The sequence below is a fragment of the Pantherophis guttatus genome, chromosome 4, assembly GCF_059756535.1.
Source record: "Pantherophis guttatus breed Tessera chromosome 4, ASM5975653v1, whole genome shotgun sequence".
Taxonomy (NCBI): Eukaryota; Metazoa; Chordata; class Lepidosauria; order Squamata; family Colubridae; genus Pantherophis; species Pantherophis guttatus.
Genome location: NC_142066.1, coordinates 41,096,533 through 41,118,499, shown reverse-complemented (window position 1 = coordinate 41,118,499; position 21,967 = coordinate 41,096,533). Strand labels below are relative to the sequence as shown.

The window sequence follows — 21,967 nt, the reverse complement described above, 5'->3', positions numbered from 1 at the left end:
ATGTACCTGAATGTCAAAAGCATTGAGGACATTGCTCTAAATTCTACAAGATTTGTATGTGTCTGGAGAGAGGTTGAGTATTTTCTGAAGGAGCTTGCAGCAACTGGTCATTTAGGCTTCAAGGTATTTCTCAGCCAAATAAGAAGCTAGGCTAAAACCTATGTGGCAAGGATTTTAAAATGCAGGACCCTGAGCCTTTTGAAAGAGAAGGTGTGATGATTGATAGGGAAACATAGACACACTGACCTCTCTTTCTCCCCCCATTACTCATACTGTCTCTCCTTGATTGGGCCCAGAGGACAACGGTGCTGGCAGCTGCCCTACATACAATAACTCAAATGCGGAGAGGGGATTGTTCAAAACTGCTATAAAAGATAAAGGTTATAGGTTTGGGAGCTGCTCCATACATTCCAATTCTTATTGTTCAATCCTGACAGTTCTAATTTTAGGAATAAAACCTTTTTTCAGCATTTTATTCCACAATGCATCTATTTTTATTCTTTTGTTTCTTTTCTTTTTTTTAATGATAGGAACAATGGTGCAGACTGAAAACAATAAAACAGCAACCACAAATGACCCATGGATAAAAAGGTATAAAAGTCAATAAACAAAGGGATGTTGGTACAACACTAATGTCATTAATATTATTAATAATAATATTTAACCTCCACCCTATCTCTGAACTCTATGTCAATTTCTTTTGATAGAAAAGAAATAATTAGAAAGAGTGGATTATTTACACAAATAAAGAAAAATTTTCAAAATGCATCTTAATTCCAGAATCAGCATTACTAATTACAGTACAGATATTAATAAGACAAACCTCCCCAATCCCAAATCCTCCCTTGATTTCTAGAACTATAATAAACCACTTTGTCTGGACTTCTTGACAATTAGTAATGAGGAACAGTATCAACTATTTTGGGAACCCGTTGACATACTCTGCCCTCTGTTCAAAATCTCACCTGGTGAACAAACTGGCTCAGTTGATGGCTGTCAAGTTGCTTCGGGATTGCTGGATCCAGGATGCCAACTGACCCAGTCAATGCCAGGCAGCAGAGGAGCAAGAAAGCAATCCAAAGTTTCTGATGAACTGAGTCCATATGTGAGAGGCTGCAAGCTGGAAGTAGGACACTGGATCTGCCATCCAGGGCACCGCTAAGTCCACAAGTTGCAATTTGTTGTGGTGGTGGTGGACAACTGTGCCCTTCGCAAGATGCTGGATGGAACCAGTTGCTGAGATCAAAAGTGATTGTGAGAAGTTTTCAGTGTGTCTGGCTGGCTTTACAATGTCTAAACGAGATGCCAGATCTCCAACTGAGTTCTGGGGGGTTCTTCATTATTTTCTAAATCCTCCATGAAATTGGTTGCCTGCAAATTAGATCCCTGCTATTGCCAGTCTCTTCAGTTAGGTGGCCAGCTGCATGAATTTTAAAAAAAAAGTGTCAGATATGGACTCCTGTTCTGCTTTTGTTATTTCTCATCGTCCTGGTTTTAGCCAATCTGTAAGTCTAATAGAGGGGACAAGGTATATAAATCTAAACTCTGGACCATGTTGCACTTAAAGTAAAATTATTATGCCTCAGAGTGTTACAAAATGCTATTAAAGGGAAGAATATTTTCTCCTTACTCATTTTGAGTTTGCTCTGCAGTTCACAGAGGCATTATTGGGGACTCTGGATTATTCATCTTTGCCAAAAGAAGGCAAATATGTTTTTTATGGGGGCCAATAATGTCACTTAAAGTTTCTATATTAGACTAAGCAAAGTAAGCATGGTAATTATTTATTTAGCAATCATTATAATCCACTCCCAACCATACTCTGGGCAGTGGATATTAGTCACAATACAATCCTTCCCCAATTAAAAGAATTAACACACAATTAATTATATTGGTCATTTCCCCCCACCCAAAAGCCTAAGAACTAGCCTGCTAAAATAGTATGAATTTAACTTGTTTCTTAAAAGCATTGAGGATACCAGAGATGAAAGGTTCTATCTATAAAATGGGGGCCACCTCCAAGAATTTTATAAGTCAGGGGTCTCAAACTCACATGATCACGGCATCATCACATGACGTATTGGGACTTCCCCCCCTTCGCTAAACCAGGTATGGGCGTGGCCAGCACGTGACACATCTGGCCCCGTGGGCTGGGAGTTTCTAAGTGGTAGTGTTGGCAGGAATGGCTAATCATTTTTTACATCAGGACTGTTCTAGGTTTATGTTTCGTTTCCTGTGAATTTCCTACAACTTTATTAGGTAGAGTCAGAGAAATTCTTGAGGTAACCACCCAAAAATTATTCAGGAACCACATTCCATCTTGAGGTCAGAGCTTATAGTTTCTACTACTTGCCTTACAAAGGGGCAAAATGAACAGACAAACAGTAAAATCCAAAAAACCTTGCTGAAAATATAAATGCCTGAAAAATAGCCTGAGACTGTTTGGGGTTATAATTCAGATTCTTCTGGAAACCCAAAGGAACTTATGGCTAGGGTTCTTGGATTCTCTACAACCAATACATATTTTAGTAGATTAGGCTATAGAAAGAAAAACATTGATTATTCTGGGTAGGAGCAGGATAATTTGAGGAGAGATGAAAGTCTGCACCTACTTTTTTTCCCAGCATCTGGGGCAATTACTTGAACTTTTCCCTAAACAGAATAGCCATCAGAACTCTGCTTGTACAGGTATTTCAGACCAGAGAAGGAAAGCATTTGCAATTTAATTCTAATTAATTAATTAATTTTGCATCAGACCAAATTAAGAGACTGAATGAATGGAGACTGTGATGGATATCATGCTGTTTCTTCCTTTTTCTCTTTCTTCAAGTTTCTTCTAGAAAGGCAGGAGTCACCCAAGACTGGCTAATAATAGGATTCTCCTGTTCCCCAACAGAATAGCAAGTCATCCAAAGGGGAAGAGAGAAGAGGACCTTTAGTTCCTCAGTTCTCCCCTCCTCTGAATTCTGCTGCAGCTTCTTCCATCTGTTATTGCTGCATCTTTGCTGGAGTTACCAGTGTTCCTGCTCAGAATAACAAGTATTAAGGGATGAGTAGTGTAACTCCTCTCCCTCCCTCCCTCCCTCTCTCTCTCTCTCTCTCTCTCTCTCTCCCCTCTCACTCCTTTCTTCTTTTCCTCCCTCTCCCCCCTCTCCCTCCCTTCCTCTCTCCCCCTCCCTCCCCCCAGCACACACCAATCGTATCTTTCATGCCTGACTGACATTGTTCTAATCTATACTATACCGTCCATCTAAAGTGATCATGCCCCAAACTCTGTTCATTTTTATATCATTGTCACCCAAAGAAATAAACATTCAAGTATTATATTATCACATTCTTATATGGAGATAATCCACAGTGCCTAAATGTCATTTTGGTTGTTATCCATAGATTAAAAGAAACAAACTATTGTAGGAAGTTAGCACCCACCCCTCTCCTAGAAAAATGAAATATTCTAGGAAATATTAAAAAGGCAGAATATATCCCCTAATAGAGAAATAGAAATCTTAAGACAGAAACTCAGCCCCAGCTCCCTGCCTCCAGCCGATACTTTGGTTATTTACAAGACAAAAGGCTGAGGCAGCTTATCTACAACACAAAAGACCTTCACCCTCAGGACATAATAGGATTAGCCCTCTACCCATCTCACCACATGGCACCTGGGAAGATTACATCACCCAGCAAGATTCAACCAAGTATGGGAGTAAGACAACCAATCAGGATACATTTCTTGCCACAGGAACAGGAAGCAAGTTAAAAGAGAATATAAATCTCTCTCCCTTTCTCACCCATGTGCTCTTTTTGCACAGGACCTCAAACCACGTGGTCCTGTCCACCATTAAACCATCTTTCCAAGCAGTCTCCCTGTTTCCAGTGTCTTTCTTCCCACTTGGAACTGAACCCAGATGGACATTTCTTCCAACACTATGATGCTAATGAAGCAGTACTTCATCCTTATTTTAAAAATAATCTTGATGTAGGCTGTCCACAGTGATCAGCTTCCCAATGTTATCATGCTGATGACTTCTCTGATAGTTTGTCTGAGTTATAGCCAACAATGATTAGCCATCACAGCTAAATACTACTTCAAGAGTAGTATTTAATAAATGTGAGAAATATCTGGTAGAAGAACCATAATTCCCTTGGGAAATGAAATGCTGGTTACAAGGGACTTTCTTTGGCCAGCAAAATCATGTCACAGCTATCGTAGGACCTGACCTCATATAGTCGCTAATTAATTTGCAGAGCAGCTAACCTTTACACAATTATTTTTATTACAACAGCTACCTATTCCCTCCTTCTGGCTAGTAACATATTGCCACTATCTGAACTTACCCATGCTTCACCAGCTCTTTAGGACATCCCAAGTACTGTATTTATTATTCTTTACTTGCAGACTCAGTATTCTGGAAATAAGTTTAGGTTTACAAGTTTTGTTTACTTGCTGAACTAAATTTCCATTCAGACACACATTGATATCAGTTGTCATTCCCCATATGTCTAAAGAAGCTGCCAGAAAAGTGTGAAAGGTTGAGTTATTTGTTTGATGCATATCCTGGCTTTAACTCAAGAGCTTAAAGAAGCATAAACAGCACTCCTTTCTTCTTTTGTCCACAATAAAAACCCTGTGAGGTAGACTGAGAGGATGACTTGACCAAACTTATTCAGGGAGGTTTTGTAGTTGAAGGTGGACTAGAACTTGAGCGTCTCTAGTACCAGTCCAGTTCCTTAACTATTACATTGTATTGCATGTGCTCAGGCTAGGTTGAAAAAAACATTACTGTAATCATATTGAATGGCTGTCAATCCAAGGGCTAAATCATACAAATCATACAAGAGCTCACCTGCTCAGGAACAATGCTTAACAGAAGAGTAGAAAATGCAGAAATATGTATGTGAAACAGACAGATGTCTCTACCAATTGATATAGCCAAGAAAACTCATGTGTGATTCCAAGATGTCATATTGTACTTGTGCAGATATAAATTCAAATAAAGTCTCATCAAATATGAATGTTTGCCTGCTTTGGGGAATACAGAGCCTATGTGGCCTAATTTACACACTCCTGGTGCTTTAGCAAGTGTAGGTGCATATTAGCAAATTGAGCATTTGCTGTTTTCAAAGCATTAAACCAGTGGTTCTCAACCTTTTCTTTACCATGGATGCCCTTTAAACATCTTTTGTGTCCAAGGACTATGGCCATGGGCCCCCAAGATTTAAGATTTAAACCATAACATTTCTTCAAACCTTCGCGGACCTCTTTGACAACAAAAACATCACAGAGGACTGGTCATCATTCACTGGAACTGAATTTCTTTTACTTGCTATATCAACTTTCCTTGAGTATCTGGAGTTCAATCTTGGACAATCTGCTCCCTTAATTCCCCCAGTCAGCAAAATCAAAGGACAATTACGAGAAGTAATTTGTCTAGCACTGCTGGAAGGTACCAACTGGCAATACTGCAAAAATACTTGTGATTGGAAAATCCTCTGCATGAGCCTATGAAGAGCAACTGCCAATTAGAGTAAACAATATAGAGTTAGGCAGATGAGTTCTAGGCTGGTATATGATAACTTCATTACAACTTTGCAAATGTGTGAACCAAGGGTGGGTTCTAAATATTTTTACTACCAGTTTTGTGGGTGTGGCTTATTTTGTGAGCATGGCTTGATGGTCATGTGACAATTCTTTAGGATTTAGCAGAGGTACTGGTCTACCAGGCTTTTAACTGCTTGCAGAGCTGTACCGGTCTACTCATTTATTTTTACAAGCACCGGTCTACTCATTTGTTTTTGGAGGCACTGGTCTACCCATTTATTTTTGGAGGCACCAGTCTACTCATTTGTTTTTGGAGGCACCGGTCTACCACCACACTGCCTTTTAACACTGATCAGCTGTAGGGCGGCCCTTTGAAGCCCTGTGGCAAGAGTTTTAACAGTTTTTTTCCTTCTAGCCAATCAGCTGGGACTCAGGAGGCAGCAATAGATTGGGGGTGGGCCAAATAAAAGGTAAGAATAACACGGGGGCGGGGGCGGGGGCGGGAGAACTGGTTCGGTGATGTCATATCGTCACCACTACCGGCTCGGCGGAACTGGGAGGAACCGGGAAGAACCCACCACTGTTGTAAACTCAGCCAAGTATCGTAAGCTTAAAAGCAGCATCCTATGATCCTGCTAAACCAAGCTAGATTGTCACAAATATATCACACTAGGAAATGCCAACGCATATCAGTGCCTTTATCTTTCTAGCCCTCTTTTTGAGATCACAAAAATCCTGCCTGCCCAGAGTTAACAGGTCATGCAGAAGAGCACCAAATCTACTTTATAAAGCATTTGACAGGAGAAAATGAATTCTGACAGGCTTGTGTGGACCGAAGTGCACATTTTTATAAAGAGACTGTGTTGAGGTTTGTTGAACTTGTCTCCTGCCTCATAAGCCACACCCATGGGATGGATCCCTCTTGTCTAGGGAAGGGCTGTGGGATGTTCTACACTATCGACAAACTAGATCTGGGTGCAAATTCTTACTTGGCTGTTTGTGGCAATCATAAAATAGCCATTGCCTCATATTGCTGTTGTGAAGAAGTAGCAGAGAAGCACCTACAGAATCCACTCTGGAAAAACATAGCCAGAAATGTTACTATTAAATTTTGCAAGCTAATGCTTAGGAAATGATAGCTAAAAGGGGTATAGGAAAAAGGATTCAGAAACAATTTACCCCTGACACATTGCCATTCAATGTTTTATTGAGCTGCTGTATATTTTAAATAAGATTTAAAATTATAGACAAACTGGAATAGTAATTTGTTACTTTGCATTAGGTATTTTAAAAATATCATAAATATTGTTGAAGGTGAATTTTAGCATTTTGTCCTCATCTTATTTTACATTGGCTTAAAGGTTAGAATAAAATAAAATCTGCTAGTTTTTATTCTCATCCCCATAAAAAAATCTACAAAAATGTGCCTAAAACAAGTTGTATACTGGCAACCAGTTATTTTTAAAAAGATTTTTTAAAAGAGAATTTACATGGGATAAATTTTATTTTATAAGTTTTTAATGAGAATTTTGTATGGGAAATTCATGTGATAAAAATAAAATCAATATGTAAGGTAAGTCTGATTAAAATTTACTTCTCAGGAGAAAATATTAGAAACCTATAAAGTGTAACAAGGCATATAAAATTAACTACATCTTTTTATTAAAAAATTAGATACTTTATAGTTTCAAAAGTTACTTTTAAGGGAAGAAAATCACAGAATGCTAAAACTGTCTTAACATGTTGAAGCCAATAGAATTTTAATGATTTGCATGTTTGTACTCAACTTACAACCACAATTGAGGCCAGAATTTCCATTGCCAAGCAAGGCAGTTGTTAAGTGAGTTGCATCTGTTTTATAACTATTTTGCATGGTTTTTAAGTGAATCACTGCACTTTGTTAAATGAATCATGAGATCATTAAATGAATTTAGCTTCCTCATTGACTCTGTATGTCGGAAAACAGCTGGGAAGGTTGCCAATGGAGATCGTGTAACCCCAGGATGCAACAACCACTGTAAATACATGATAGTTGCCAAGCACCCAAATTGTGATGTGATTATGCAGCTGTTCAAGAGTCATAAGTGCAGGACTGGTTGTAACTGGTCATTTTTTTTCATGCTGTCTGGAGAATTCTGGGAGTTAAATTCAGACATATTAAAGTCGCCGAGGTTGAGAAACATGGCCTTAACGCTTTTCAAAAGGCAGGCAGGGTCAGGGCGAAAAGGCTCTCAGGGGGAGGCTGTTTCAAAGAGCAAGGGCGGCATTCTCGCAATATGGAAGTGATGGTAATCTGCAGTGCCCTCCAATTTCAATGGATGCTCTTTTCATCCTGCAGTATGATACCAACAAGCAAGGGCATTTTGCCTCCTGTTTTAAGCCACAGGTGCACAATTGGCAGGTCTCTCAAGGTTTTGGGTTTGGCGCTCTACCCCTTCCTCAGCTGCTGCAGATTTTCAATAAGTTAAAAAAATAAATATAATTCTTTTACCTTGGCTAAAATAGAAAGGAATGGAATTTATATAAAAAGAAAGGGTTTAAGAAAAATGTGATTTTAACACATCTGCTTTCCTCTCATCCCACATATGTGCTGCTTGGGACACATTCCACGCACCCGATTTGTGATGTCAATTTTGTGCGTTCCCACTTTAGGCTATCCTGAGAGCTGATGCAGAAGAACAGCTCATTGATTCTTGAACTAAAGAAAGAAATGATGCAGCTTTCAGCTGGAGCTCTTCCATGGCTCTTTGAAAAGAAAGATCCGTCCCAGATCTGGATGACACTACGGTCATTTGAAGAAGAAAGTAAATGGGCCAGCGAAATTCACATAAAAGGAATTGAATTCTCTGGTGGGGTCGGATTAATAGACTATTTGATAAAAGCCCTGCTGATTAGACTAAAGGCCTTTGGAAGCCAACATCCTGATCCCCAAAAGGCTTAATCAGTGATCTCAAGGGAACTAAGAAGGCCATGAGAAGTTGTACAGTAATTACTGCTCAGTAAATGCTCTTTCTACTCTTGGAGAGAATGTATCACTTGCAGCAAATATAAGGTGACCAGATTTTAACATTGGTAAAGAGGGACACCATTGACCCGGGGGGGGGGGTTTCTAATTTTTTTTTACTACCAGTTCTGTGGGTGTGGCTTATTTTGTGGGTGTGGCTTGGAGGTCATGTGACTGGGTGGGCATGGCTAGCTGGTCATGTGACCAGGTGGCCATGGCTATATGTATACTATAGGGACTACTCAGAGGGCTGAAAAAAGGCATTTCTGACAGGTCCTCGCACTTTTGACTGGTCCTCACACTTATGATCATCCTCACATTTATGCCCGTGCAGCATTCTTAACAACCTTTCGCCGTGCCCTGAAAACTTTTCTTTTCCATCAAGCAGGGCTGGCGTGAACCCCCTCCCCCTTTTTTAGTCTTTTTAGTTTTTTAGTTTTAAATTATCATGGGGTTTTAATTGAATTGTTTTAAATTGGGCCAGTTATGTAATTCTTTTAACAATTTTAAATTTTGTATCGGCATGTGTTTTAGTTCTGGCTGTTCACCGCCCTGAGTCCACTAGGAGAAGGGCGGTATACAAATTGAAATAAATAAATAAATAAATAAATAAATAAATAAATCATGTCACTCATTTCACAACTGCTTCTCTTCACCATGGTGACAAGATAGGGCAAAAAACATAAAATGTGAGGACAGTCGTAAATTCGAGGACCATTTCTGCTTTCAACACAATATATAATTAATAGTATCTCAATTATTACAATTCCCTAGTTAAATAGAGCTTTTTTCTTTTTGTGTTTTAAAGTCTTGAACCTCCTCTTTTGCCCTAAATTTCCCATTGTTTGCAGTTTTGCACCTCACTTTTTTGGTGAGGAAAAAGAAAAAGAAATCTCTCTCTGCCTCATTTTGCAACGTTGCAGCAAAGACCCTGCTTTACTTTCAGTTTCGCTTTTTCAGCATAGTTAGGGGGGAAAAACATCTGCTCCAGCAATTTACCTCTTTGCAGCTAGCTAGCAACAGAGCCCTCCGCAAAACAGCTGAGAGCAAATCAGCTGAGAATCGGGAGGCTGATCAAATCAACTTATGGTACTTAACCTATGCTGAAGCTGAAAGGGGCTGTTTTTTCTATTTTTGCAGGCACCAGTCTACTCATTTGTTTTCTTTTAACACTGATCAGCTGTAGGGCAACCCTTTGAAGCCCCATGGCAAGAATTTAAACAGTTTTTTTCCCTCTAGCCATCAGCTGGGACTCAGCAATAGATTGGGAGTGGGCGGGGTAAGCGAAGGGGGACCTCCTTATCAGCCTTGATGATTGGAGGATCATGAAAACCGATCTCTTGCCTGAGGTTGCAAAAGTTCAGCTTCAAGAAAGATTCTATAACCCAACATTTTCCTCCCAAAGCCTTTCTTTTAGATAAGAAAATATTCTGCCTCTGAAGATTCATGTAGCATAAGAAAGGTAGGCAGGAAATAGACAATCATCAATGAAATTATAATATAGAAAAATACAAAGTAGAAACAATAAGAACTAGGCATCTCTAATTCTATTAAGGGAATAGTGGAATACCAATAAGTTATCAGTCTACAGCAAAAAGAAAAGATGAACTAGACCAAGGATGGGCAGTTATGGCCCCTTTATGACTTGTGGACTTCCACTTCCAGAATTCCTGAGATAGCAGATTGTAAAGGGGTCATAGCTGCCCATCCCTGAACTAGACCCTACAAAAGCTTCTCTTCTCTTCCTTTCCCTCCCTCCCTCCCTTCCTCTGTGTGTGTGTGTATGTGTGTGTGTATACATGTGTATGTGTGTGTACATGTGTGTGTGTGTGTGTATACATGTGTGTGTGTATGTGTGTATACATGTGTATGTGTGTGTGTCAGTGGTGGGTTTCTACTAGTTCACCCCAGTTCGGGCAAACTGGTAGTGGCAGCAGCGGGAGGCTCCGCCCACTCGCCTGGACATCATCATGGACGCTCTGCGCATGCGCAGAAGCACCATGTGTGAGCAAAGTGAGCGCGCTTGCATACATACATGCAAGTTTTTATGTTCAACATAAAAACTAAATATAAATTAAAGCAAAAAATATAAATTAAAGCAAAAAAAACAAACCATAAAAGTTGGTACAAGTTCCCATTCAGAAGACAACCCATTTTTCTCAGACTTAGACAAAAAAGTTTCAAAGATAAAAAAATTGTCTGTGTTCAGAAGACAAGCAGGGATTCAATTGCAAGCTGATGGAACTAGATCCTGAAAGGTCTTGATCATCATCTTTTTTTAAAAAAAAGTAGGGCACATTTTTAAAGCTCCCACTTCTCAACTCCCAATCATTCCTCCTAGATGGGTCTGTAGGAGTCCCAATTGTTCATACAATACAGTGTCCTGAGATTGTGTGAACCTTTCTCATTGTGACTTTTTTAATCACCCATGATTGAAGAAATTATGGCATGGTGCAATGTAAAAATTCAATTTAAATCTCAGTCTCAACCCCCATTTCCCACCTTATCGCAAGCGGAGAGAGAAGTTTTAGAAATGTTCTATGTCTTAGCTATACACTTAAGCTATAATTTAACAGCTTTTAGTGTGTTACATTTGTTATATAGTTCTTGAATATTATGCATCAATTTGATGCATGAATTGTTGGATGATTCTTGTAGCTATCCAGTCTGTGACATTTCAGAATAAAATTGTCACGTTGCGTTGGGTAAAAAACAATGGTTCATTTACATTTACTGATAGATATAACATGCTTTAGTTTCTATCAAAAACATATATAATACTTGCATAGCAAGGCCAGTTTGTGTCCAATATGATGTCACATGACCTTATATTTATCACAGCAAAACAGAAATAGAGTTGAAACACAATCACTTTGTATTTGTGGATATCTAGAATCAGAAGTATATACTCATATACACGCACCCCTCAAAAAATTGCCCAACTTGAGACTTGATTGTTCAGTAGTATATTACATATTTGCTGAAAAGGGAATACGAAGAAAGCTAAATCCAGTTGAAACAGCTGACTGACTATGCAACCAACCATAATAATAATTTATTAAACTTGCCTGCTGCTCAGCTCTCAATTACTTTGCGTAGCTCACAATAATCAAAACAAAGAAATTACAATAAAATCAATGAAACGTAAAAGGTTATATGGAAGAAGAGCACAACCAGCCTTCTCAAAAAATTTGAGCAGAACAAAATTTGAACATTTTGTTGCAGGGCTCACTTGTGGATCTTAAAATCAACAGTAAATTCCTCCCAGCTCCAAATCACCCACACAAAAGGAGAAAAGATTAGCTAGTTACATATAGTTGGCTATTTTCCTTTGTCCCTTTTCTCCTATTTTGCTCTTATTCTAATTTCCTCTTTCTCAGCAATGTTTCCTGAATGCAACAGAAGATGAGTTCAGCCTGTGTGCTCTCCAAATAGCCTATTAGTTGGCCAACAGAATTACATGCATGAGTGAAAGCAGATGCATCCAACTCGCAGCTGAAGGTTGCATATGGTCTACCAAGGCTTTGAGGCAACCAGAATCTTTCTAAAAGTTGCTGATGATCTACAGTATTTAATGTAACAAAATGGAAAAATAAAGACATATAGATGCACTTGTATTAAAATAATATTAAATCCAAATTAATTAAAATTACATTAAATTTGGTCTGGTTCCATGAATTTTTGGTAGTGAAATTGTTGGTGTACCAGTCTTAGGCCCCCCCTCGGCCTATTTTCTTGCACCAAAGTTTCTTGCACTAAACACAGGGCTCAACTTCATCCTGTTGCAAACTCTTCTGTTTCTGTGCCAATTTTACTGAGCTTTAACAAGAACATATCAGAGCAGTTTGGACCATGGTAGCCTTTTGCTTAGCACACAATAGCATTGCTTAGATATGGCAGTGATAACAACTTCTTCAGATAATAACGTATGTTTTTATTTGTTCTTGTCCGTTAAAGTGGACAAGATAATCAAAAATAGTCTAATCTTTTTCATATTTCACCTTCTGACCAAAAGATAAATGCCTATTGAAAGGAAACTTGCAAACTTCTTAAAACAAATACATTTAATGAATAATGCTAAATTCTGAAGTAGCACTATGTACAGGTTTACACATAAGGATAAGTTCAGCCTCGGTGGTGCAGCGGACTAAGTGCTGTTAAGTGCTAGCACTTAGCTGCCAGCTGCCTGCAATTAGTGCGAGTTCAAATCTCACCAGGCTCAAGGTTGACTCAGCCTTCCATCCTTTCGAGGTAGGTAAATTGAGGATCCGGATTGTGGGGGCAATAAGCCAGCTTTGTATAGAACAACACCGCTTAGGGGGGCCCGAAAGCCCTAATAAGTAGGTATATATATAAAAGTATGTAGGCTATTGCTATAATGCATTGTAAGCCGCCCTGAGTCTATGGAGAAGGGCGGCATATAAATTGGACAAATAAATAAATAAATAAATAAATAAATAAATAAATAAATAAATAAATAAATAAATAAATAAATAAATAAATATCAGAGAAGCAACACATTGAGGAGACTTATGTGAAAGATTGTAACTTCATTGTAGTGTACACTTACATGGGTGTAAATAGCAGCATCAAATAAGTCTCTTGTTAACACACAACAATGTGGTTATGATTAGAATGCAATCCTATTCAATTCCAGAGTTCCTTTTATTCAATAGGCTGATATCCTTCTTTCTAGAGCTATATCTTCACCAAACAGAACAATAAAAGGTTATGACATAAACATATGCTTTTAAATGAAGAAGCAATAGGTTTCTGCTGAGAACAGAATGTATTTACTTAACCATCTCCTTCTTTATACCAAAACAGACATGTACCTATTTTCCTGGAATTTGCCTCTTTCAGTGACGCAAAATAATTTCAAAGGTAGATAGACAGAATAATAAGAGCTATTCTTGTTGGCAAGCATCCATATTCGTTCTGTTTTTTATTGCACAATTTTGGCATTTGGATCCTGATGTTCTCTTTTATTATAATCATTCTTTTGAAATTGCTTTTAATACCTGATGTATTAGTTTTCTCCCTCCAAGGTTTGCCTTGTTATCAGCAATACTCAATAAAGCCATCAGTATTGCCATTTCAAGGGTACAGGAAGGGAGGCCAAAAACACTTCTGTGTCAGACTTTAAGCTCAGTGAGAATTTTAAAACAGGTCTCTCCCATATCCATTACGATGGTGTCCGGTGGACCCCACACAGACACACAACACTTTCTGTGTCCATGAAAATATGAACTACTAGCTGGATACCCGTGCTCCGCTAAGAAACTATGTGATCGGGCTTGATAAATCAATACTTACAGCTTGAAAATTAATGAGTAATTATGATCGACCTCTCCTCTCCCCTTCTCTCCCTCAGGCTTGCCCCACAGAGGCCTCTCTTATCTTATCCCCTTTCTCCTTTTCAGGTGGGGAGGGGGAGTAGAATGTCTAAACTGCCAGCCCACAGGCCAGATGAGTCAATGCGCTGGCCACGCCCATGCCCAAGTGGAAGTTGGAACAGAGTTCTTTTCAGGTGGGGAGGGGGAATAGAATGTCTAACTCCTTAGCATCAGAGCTAATATTAATAATAATATAAGAAATACTAATGATCTGATGGTCATTTCAAAAAATCCTTTCTTAGCGAGCACCTAGAAGCCAAGATGAACATATGTGCCAAATTTCAAATTTGTAGGCTTTGCGGTTCTGGAGATTTCGTGATGATGCATGAGTGGTATTTCGCTTTTATATATATAGATTTTCATTGACACATATACAGGTGTACTTAGACCATAATTGAGCCCAATATTTCTGTTGTTAAGTAAGACATTTGTTAAGTGAGTTTTGCCCCATTTTACAACCTTTCTTGCCACACTTGTTAAGTGAATCATCACAGTTGATTAGTAACATGATTTTTAAATGAATCTAGCATTCCCATTGTCTTTGCTTGTCAAAAGATCGCAAAAGGTGATCGATGACATGACCTTAGGACACAGCAACAGTTATAAGTATGCATCAGTTGCCAAGCATCTGAATTTTGATCACATGATCATGGGCATGCTGCAAAGGTTGTTTCAAAAACGGTCATAAGTCACCTTTTTCAGTGCTGATGGAGCTTTGAACAGTCACTAAATAAACTGTTGTAAGTTGAGGACTACCCGTAATATCTTGGTAATGACATCTAATATATGTCCGTCTGCTATAAATAATTCAAACAATAGCATTCATATTAGGAAGAATGGCACTATCCTATGCATGCAAAACTTGACAAAACAGAGTTACAGAGCAGCATCTGGTATGCATACATGTTACAGAATTCAGTCAACCTATCAGAGAATTATTTTCCAGATCAGGGTATCTAGCAGACTGATATGTTTTCAGTGGTAGTTGAGTATGAATTCACACACAGTTGAGTTGTTCATGCTTACTTTCTTTTATTCATCTCCTGTAATTGTTAGCTCAGTTTGTCAACCTGTTGCATATTTCCATACCTCTGTTTCTTGACATGCCCATTGTGTTGCAAAGTATCTTAAGTGCACCATAAAGTACAAATAGGCAGGGTACAGCTATATTCTGCTCCCCTTGAGTGTATTTTTGGATTACCTTAGTAAAAAGCTTTCTTGACAAACCTGAGCAGCTGCCACAAACACTTAATGCTCAGTTTCTAAACAACATTTTCATTTTGTAGTCTTTTTGACCTTGGCTCAGCAAACTCTCATGATAACAGTTAAGAGTTGAAGCAACACACTTTTGCATTGAGTGTTAAACACACATTGTTCTTAGGGAAGGCTCCCTTTCCCCCTGCTGATGTACAGCTAAGATGGGATATGCTGCAAATGCATTAGTTACCATTGGCTTTGGACACACCTGTGGAATGTTCTCCATCCTTTTGGATGAGGCTGCCCAGGACTCCAGTTGAATATTATACATGAAAAAGGAAGCCCTGCCATTAAGCCAAGTGTGCATGTGCAGGGTGCATTTATCTGTGTCAGTGAAAGGGAGATTTCATTTCTCTGGCTCATGCATCATGTCAATACCGCCTCTTCAATCACTTGCCATTTGTCACCCCCGCATGGAATGAGTCACTGTGCTGTGTAAGGGAGATGAGGAGGAGGAAAAAGAGAAAAGGGATTTTGAAGGGAACCTCCAGGAAGGTGGATCTGAGCTATTAGTGCTACCCCTATGTAGATGAGAAGCACATGGGGGGAGGGGGGAGACCTCCACCCCACTGGAACTCCATGCCTGGAGGAAGAAGGAAAAGCAGAGGGTGATGTGAAAGTCCCTGAAACAATATAAAGACAGTTTCCAATTTCTATATGAAAAGAGCACATTCTCCAACACTGCAAGCAACACTGCAAACATAGAATGAAGAAAAAGTTATAACTAACACTATGACTTAATGTGTGCTGAACAATAGCCTAGCTGTAAGCACTACACATAAGAGAAAACAAAGTCTGTAGGCCTTGTAGTTTACAAAAGGCAACAATTGAAAATGAAGCTGGGTCTCCATATACTGCTGCTGCATTGACCATGATGGCCATTTGTCTGTGCATACTGGTGGAAAAAAGCGCATGACTCAATGGAGTTCTACCATAAAGAAGTCAGGAATTCTGCTTATTAATAGGATAATATCACCTTGCTTCTTTCTCATCTCTTATTTTTCTCACCAAGCCATAATGCTCTATATTAAAATCCAGAACATTTATGTCTTCTCACATAAAAGATGTTTTGCTGAGCAGACCAAAAGTAGTCCAACTCTCAAATTTTCCTGCAAGTAAGTAACCAGATGTCTCGAGAGTGTTTCCAGCAATTGGTGCACTAAGATATATGTCCTCTAAAAATGATAATTTTACCCAGCTGCAGGTTTAAAGCAAGAGATGGATCCCCCATGGATTTCCCCTATTCCTTCTTATAGCCATCAAATCTGGTGGCCAACCATATGTCCTGTGATTAAATATCTTCACTCAGTTTTTAGCAAGTACTAATCCTTGTTAAAGTTCTCAAAGCTAAATGTAATCTTCAAATAAGTCAAGTTACGTAATTAACAAACAAATTAATTGTTTTATTTTTTAAAATCTTAAGCCCCCCCAATGTCAAAGAACCTGACTCCCATCAAGATAGAAACAAAAAGCTCACTTTTTCATTGAAGGACTTAAGAGACTTTCCCAAGCATTATACTTCACAGTTATGGTAATCTTTCAGGATGTGAAAATTGCAATCATGCCATTTACCATATTTTTTCCTGCTGGAACTGTAAATTAATGACTAAAAGCTATATGATGCAGAAGCAGTATTTGTCACTTGGAGCAATCTTCCCCTCCAAGAAATACCTTGAAGATAATGAATGTGAACTCACTGCAAAATATTATTTCATTATATTCTGGCTCCTAAACCCAAAACTTTCAGAAGCTCTTCCAATTACAATAGGGACCTACAGAACCCCATCTTTTGCCTTAGGACATTCACTGAAGACTGACTGTTCTGCCCTCCTCCTTTTCTCTGTTTCATGGATTATTGTTCAATTTATCCAACAGAGTTGTGTCCCACTTAGACATTTATTCTGTACTATTGGTTGATAGGCACTGTATTGTATTGTATCTAGGGTACTTAACACTAATAAATGCATATTGGGCAAACTGTAATCCCAGTTACTTCTTTTTGATTGTGGGCTTTCAATAATATCAGTGGAAACATATAAACCAGTCCTTGATGCATTCGGAGGTCCTCTTGCTCTTTTTATTGAGTGAAGACCTAGATTTTGTCACCACTTCTCTCTTAATTCAACTCCTAGTCACGTGGATACCCATCAGTTGGATATAAAGGTCAAAAAGAAAGAAAGAAAAAAAGAGCCCTTGTACAGGCCATTTTTATCTTTCTAGAATGCAAAGCCAGGCACCAAGCCATAGTTTAGGAAACACAAATGGGATCAAACAAGAGGAATTCATACAAAAATTACATCACATTGGTCTTGTTCTCTACCTGTCATGAGAATCCCATTAATCCATTAGTACATTTGATAAAGCAGGTTCTACATCTGAAAGTGCACACAGGAAATCTAGATTAAATTGCTGACTGAAGGCAATCACACATCCAGGGAAACCTTCAGCTAAATTGTCTCATCTCATCTTCTTCAGCAAGCATGATCTGTGGCTGCAACGATGGGACTTACAAATCAACACATCCAGGAAAGCACTTGGTTGGGGAAGGCTGATCTAAAAAATGCTTCTGTCCTCTTCCTGCTGACCCATCATGTAAAATATGCATTGCAGGAAGGTAGGAGGTGGAAAGGAGAGCTTTGACCTTCACTTTCACTCCCACTTTCACTGATTGGGGAATAGGATGGCTAGTTTTTATAACTATGTGTGCCACCCAAATACTATGGCTGAATCCTATACCTAGATATTGTTGTTGCTGTTAGTCGCCAAGTCATGTCTGACACATCGCAACCCCATGGACAATGTTCCTCCAGGCCTTCCTGTCCTCTGCCATCCTCTGGAGTCCATTTAAACTCACGCTGACTGCTTCAATGACTCCATCCAGCCACCTCATTCTCTGTCGTCCCTTTCTTCTTTTGCCCTCAATCTTTGCCAGCATTAGGCTCTTCTCTAGTGAGTCCTTCCTTCTCATTAGGTGGCCAAAGTATTTCAGTTTCATCATCAGGATCTGGCCTTCTGAAGAGCAGTCAGGGTTGATCTCCTCTAGGACTGACCGGTTTGATCGCCTAGATATTAATCAACCACTATTTCTAATCTTTAATGAGCTGCATTCTCCACTGTGGACCCAGACACCCTGCCTTCACTATTATAGATCAAGACTAGGAAACCTTTGGGTGGCTAAGACTTGCCCATTACAGAATGGGTGGTGGTAGAATTGAGTAGGAAAGTAACACAAAGTGTGTTTAACCAGGATTTTTGCAAGGGTTTTGCTTTGAGAGGAGTTTTGGGTAATTAAACAATTAACTAAAGTATATTTTGAAATTTATGATACACTTTGTTTTTAATTTAAAAATGGCAGCAAAAAACACCATCAACTTTCTATAACTGAGATCAGAATTTCTGCCAGCCACAAAAAAGGGTTTGGGCCTGCACCCAGCAGCCTGATGTAGACCTAAAATCGTATGCTGAGGCCTCAGGGGCCCATCATCCTTGTCATTAAAGGTGCGATTCAAGCAGAAATGCAGGGTCTCATTCAGCAAGATGGGCTGAATAGCCCCCTCCCCATTGCCAGATTTTGCAGCATGTAATATGCACTATCCTCTTTTTACAAAGTTCTGTCAGACATAAATTGACCAACATCTAGTTCTGTGTTACCATCTGGCCTGTTGGCTGTTCTTGCAGTACCAGCAATTCCATCACTGTGTAGCCCTCACTATAACTCTGTGGCGCCCCCCTCCCCGCTCCAAGCCCTAGGGCCAAGATGTTAACAGAGCTGGCATGGTTATTTATTTATTTGTTTGTTTGTTTGTTTGTTTGTTCATTTGTTTGTTTGTTTTACATATTACTGTTTAAATAAACCATCAGCAAACACACACATACATATGAATACAGTATATAAAATATTAAATTAAGATAAAACCATAATGAAATCACCATAATATGGAGCCATACAATTGCAGTGGGCTCAATATTATCATTTGTTATCTAAGGAAGCTAACCATCTGACTGCTTCTGATGTGGCTGCGAGGAAATCATTCCAGGTACCTTGAAATTTCCTGAGGAGACATTCTTGAACTATACGTGTTGTTCCGGTGCACCACAGTCACATCTCATTGGGGTACAAAGTGTATATTACCTCCATGATGGTTATATCCCAGGCAACATTCTGTCTTAACAGAGTGGCTAAAAGCTGTACACCACAGCGACTGAACTGGATATTGCATCCCTCAAGACCAAAAGCTACCGAGGCAGAAATTAGCTGGCATGGTGTAGTTGATTTATAAATATGAGTTGTATCAGGCCTCAATGCTATTTTTCTTTTTCTTTAATTATTTTTTAAATAATTGTATTGTGTTCTTATTCTTGTTCATTATCCAGAATTCCTTTGGATAGACAGAGAGTCATATAAATCTGTTTGATAAATCCATAAATAACTCACCAGGTCCCAATCCTACCCAGGTAACTAGGAATTCCTGCCTTCTTCCCTCCCAACTTGCAGTTGCCTGCCTGTCTTTCTGCGCTGCCATCTGCAAGTAACATGACCCAGCCCTGTTGCATCCACAGCCATGTCAGGTCGATAAGAAGCCTTGTTGCTGCCAATATGAGGAATACTATCTCCATCCTGCAAAGTTTTTCTATAACCCTAAAGGAAGGTATTTTATTAACTGGCCTCTTTGTTTTTATTTTATTTCTTTATATCTCACCTTTATTATTTATTTTTACAAATAAGGTAGTGAATATATCAAACACTTATTCCTATTTTCCCCACAACAACTCTGTGAGGTGGGTTGGGCTGAGATAGAGTTACTGACCCAAAACCACCCAAGTGGCTTTCATGACTAAGGCAAGATTTGAACTCACAGTCTCCTGATTTCTAGCCTGGGGCCTCAATCACTAGACCAAATTGAAAGTTAGGGCAGAGTTTGAGATAAGTGATGGGGCCACTGTAACCTTCCTTCTAATTTCTGCAGAGTGCCCATTCAAATCATTTAACAAAAATTGCAGGGGGCCGATAGAAGGGGGCAGTTCTTAAAAGACACTAAATACTTTCAGAGTTGAGTAGATTTGGAGCCAGGAATCTCAGAATTTTTGGAAAGAAGGAAAAGTGGAAGTAAGGCTTAATGGATAAAGCAAACGCTCAGTGTTTAAAGATGGGAGAAACTGATAATCCTATCATCTCATAATCAGCAAGGCACACGGGATGAGGGTAATAGTAGTTCAACAGCTGCAGAGGCCAAACTGCAGAAAGAGTAAGGGAATCTGTACTTGCAGGACCAGCGGGGAAGTTTTTGCAACACAATGCTCTCCTAGAGAGAGGCCTAAATTAAGAGACTCCGCAGTCCCAAATTGGATGAGGGCTCTAGAAAAGGAGCCCCAAACTCCTGGGCCATGGCCCTTTGGGAACCGGGCCGCGCAAGCAGCGGGCAAGTATGCGAAGGTTCATTTGCGCATGTTCAGGATTATGTTGCACATGGGAAACACACACACATCGCTGCCCCTGATCTGTGGAGCTGGAAAGGCCAGGGACCACTGCTTTAGAGTCTCTCAGGATATATCTAGTAGGTTTGAAGGCTATAGCTTTAGTTTGTCAAGATTTTGTCTATTAGGTGTAGGCAAATAAAGGATTGGATTTGACTGGACTTCAGAGTGTCATCACTGGACTTGGACCTGGCAGAAGGCTCCCTTAAAGTGGCTAAGATTAAAAATTAAATTAGGGGGGAAGAATAATAAGGTTTCTTTGACTAAAAAACATTTCTTGACTTCTTCAGAAAGCCTTGTTTTTTTAAGAGGGAAGCAAGCAAATACACACACACACACACACACACACACACACACACACACACACCAAGTTAGGCCTGATCCTCTTCCACACATTTGTGTAGATGTGATATACTATCAGGAAATGTTAGTGGAAGTCATGCCTTATTTTCCTCAGGCTGGCACATCACGCAACTTATCCACACACATGTACAAAGATATATTTGCATATTCTGAGACAGCTAACTCAGTTTAGTGGCTAAGGCATGCTAAAAATCGGGAGAGCCTGAGTTCTAGACCCACCTTGCACAGGAAGTCAGCTGAATCACCTTGGGCCAGTCACTTTCTCTCAGCTCTAGGAAGGAGACAATGGCAAACCATTTCTGAACACCTTGTTAAGAAAACTGTAGAGACTTACCGAGGCAGTATCCAAGAATCATCATAATTGAAAGAGAGAAAAAAAAATATTTGCATACCAACCTAAAAAGGATAGCAGTCCACACATAATGGTAATATTATATTAATATGTGATAAATTTCCAACAAGATATTGTTTGGTACAGAAACTTATATTTCCTCAGCATGAGGAATGCATGATAAATTATGTTCTGTAGGTGCATCACTGTCATATTCGCAGCCCATTTTTTCCCCACTAAAGTTGAATTAAAAAATTATTATGGAATAAACTTTATTTTTTGCTACCTGTACCCAAATACATGATGCCTGGAATGCACTCACTTATCTGCATACATTTAATTTTTGCATATCTTTTAGCTGAGGTGGGACAGAGCTGAGCTGAGGTACCGTAACCCTCACGCACAAAGGGTGTTACTAGAATTCTATTTATTTCACGCAGAAATAACAGCTGTTCTATCACACTTGCACTTTTAATGTGTACACAAACCAAATGTGAAACACAATGGTGTTACAAACCTTCCACTGGAAAGGTTGTTGATAGACAAGTTTCATGCCCAATGTCAGAGGGAAATGTGATCACCTGGTAAGTATAGAATATTAA

General features: G+C 39.2%; 1 protein-coding gene and 1 long non-coding RNA gene across 4 annotated transcripts in view; one reads left to right on the top strand and one right to left on the bottom strand.

Moving 5' to 3' along the window:
• Positions 1–8,567, top strand: part of LOC117659672 (uncharacterized) — a 39,230-nt gene extending 30,663 nt beyond the window's left edge. For all 3 annotated transcript variants that reach the window (XR_015733745.1, XR_009623066.2, XR_009623068.2), the window contains exons 3-4: positions 531–591; positions 8,192–8,567. This is a non-coding gene — a long non-coding RNA (uncharacterized LOC117659672). The remainder of the gene's footprint in view (positions 1–530; positions 592–8,191) is intronic.
• The window catches only part of SYT3 (synaptotagmin 3), a 49,523-nt gene that overhangs the window by 26,324 nt on the left and 1,232 nt on the right, over positions 1–21,967 (bottom strand). The window contains exon 2 of the mRNA XM_060693636.2: positions 966–1,420. The gene's annotated coding sequence lies outside the window, so the exon portion shown is untranslated. The remainder of the gene's footprint in view (positions 1–965; positions 1,421–21,967) is intronic.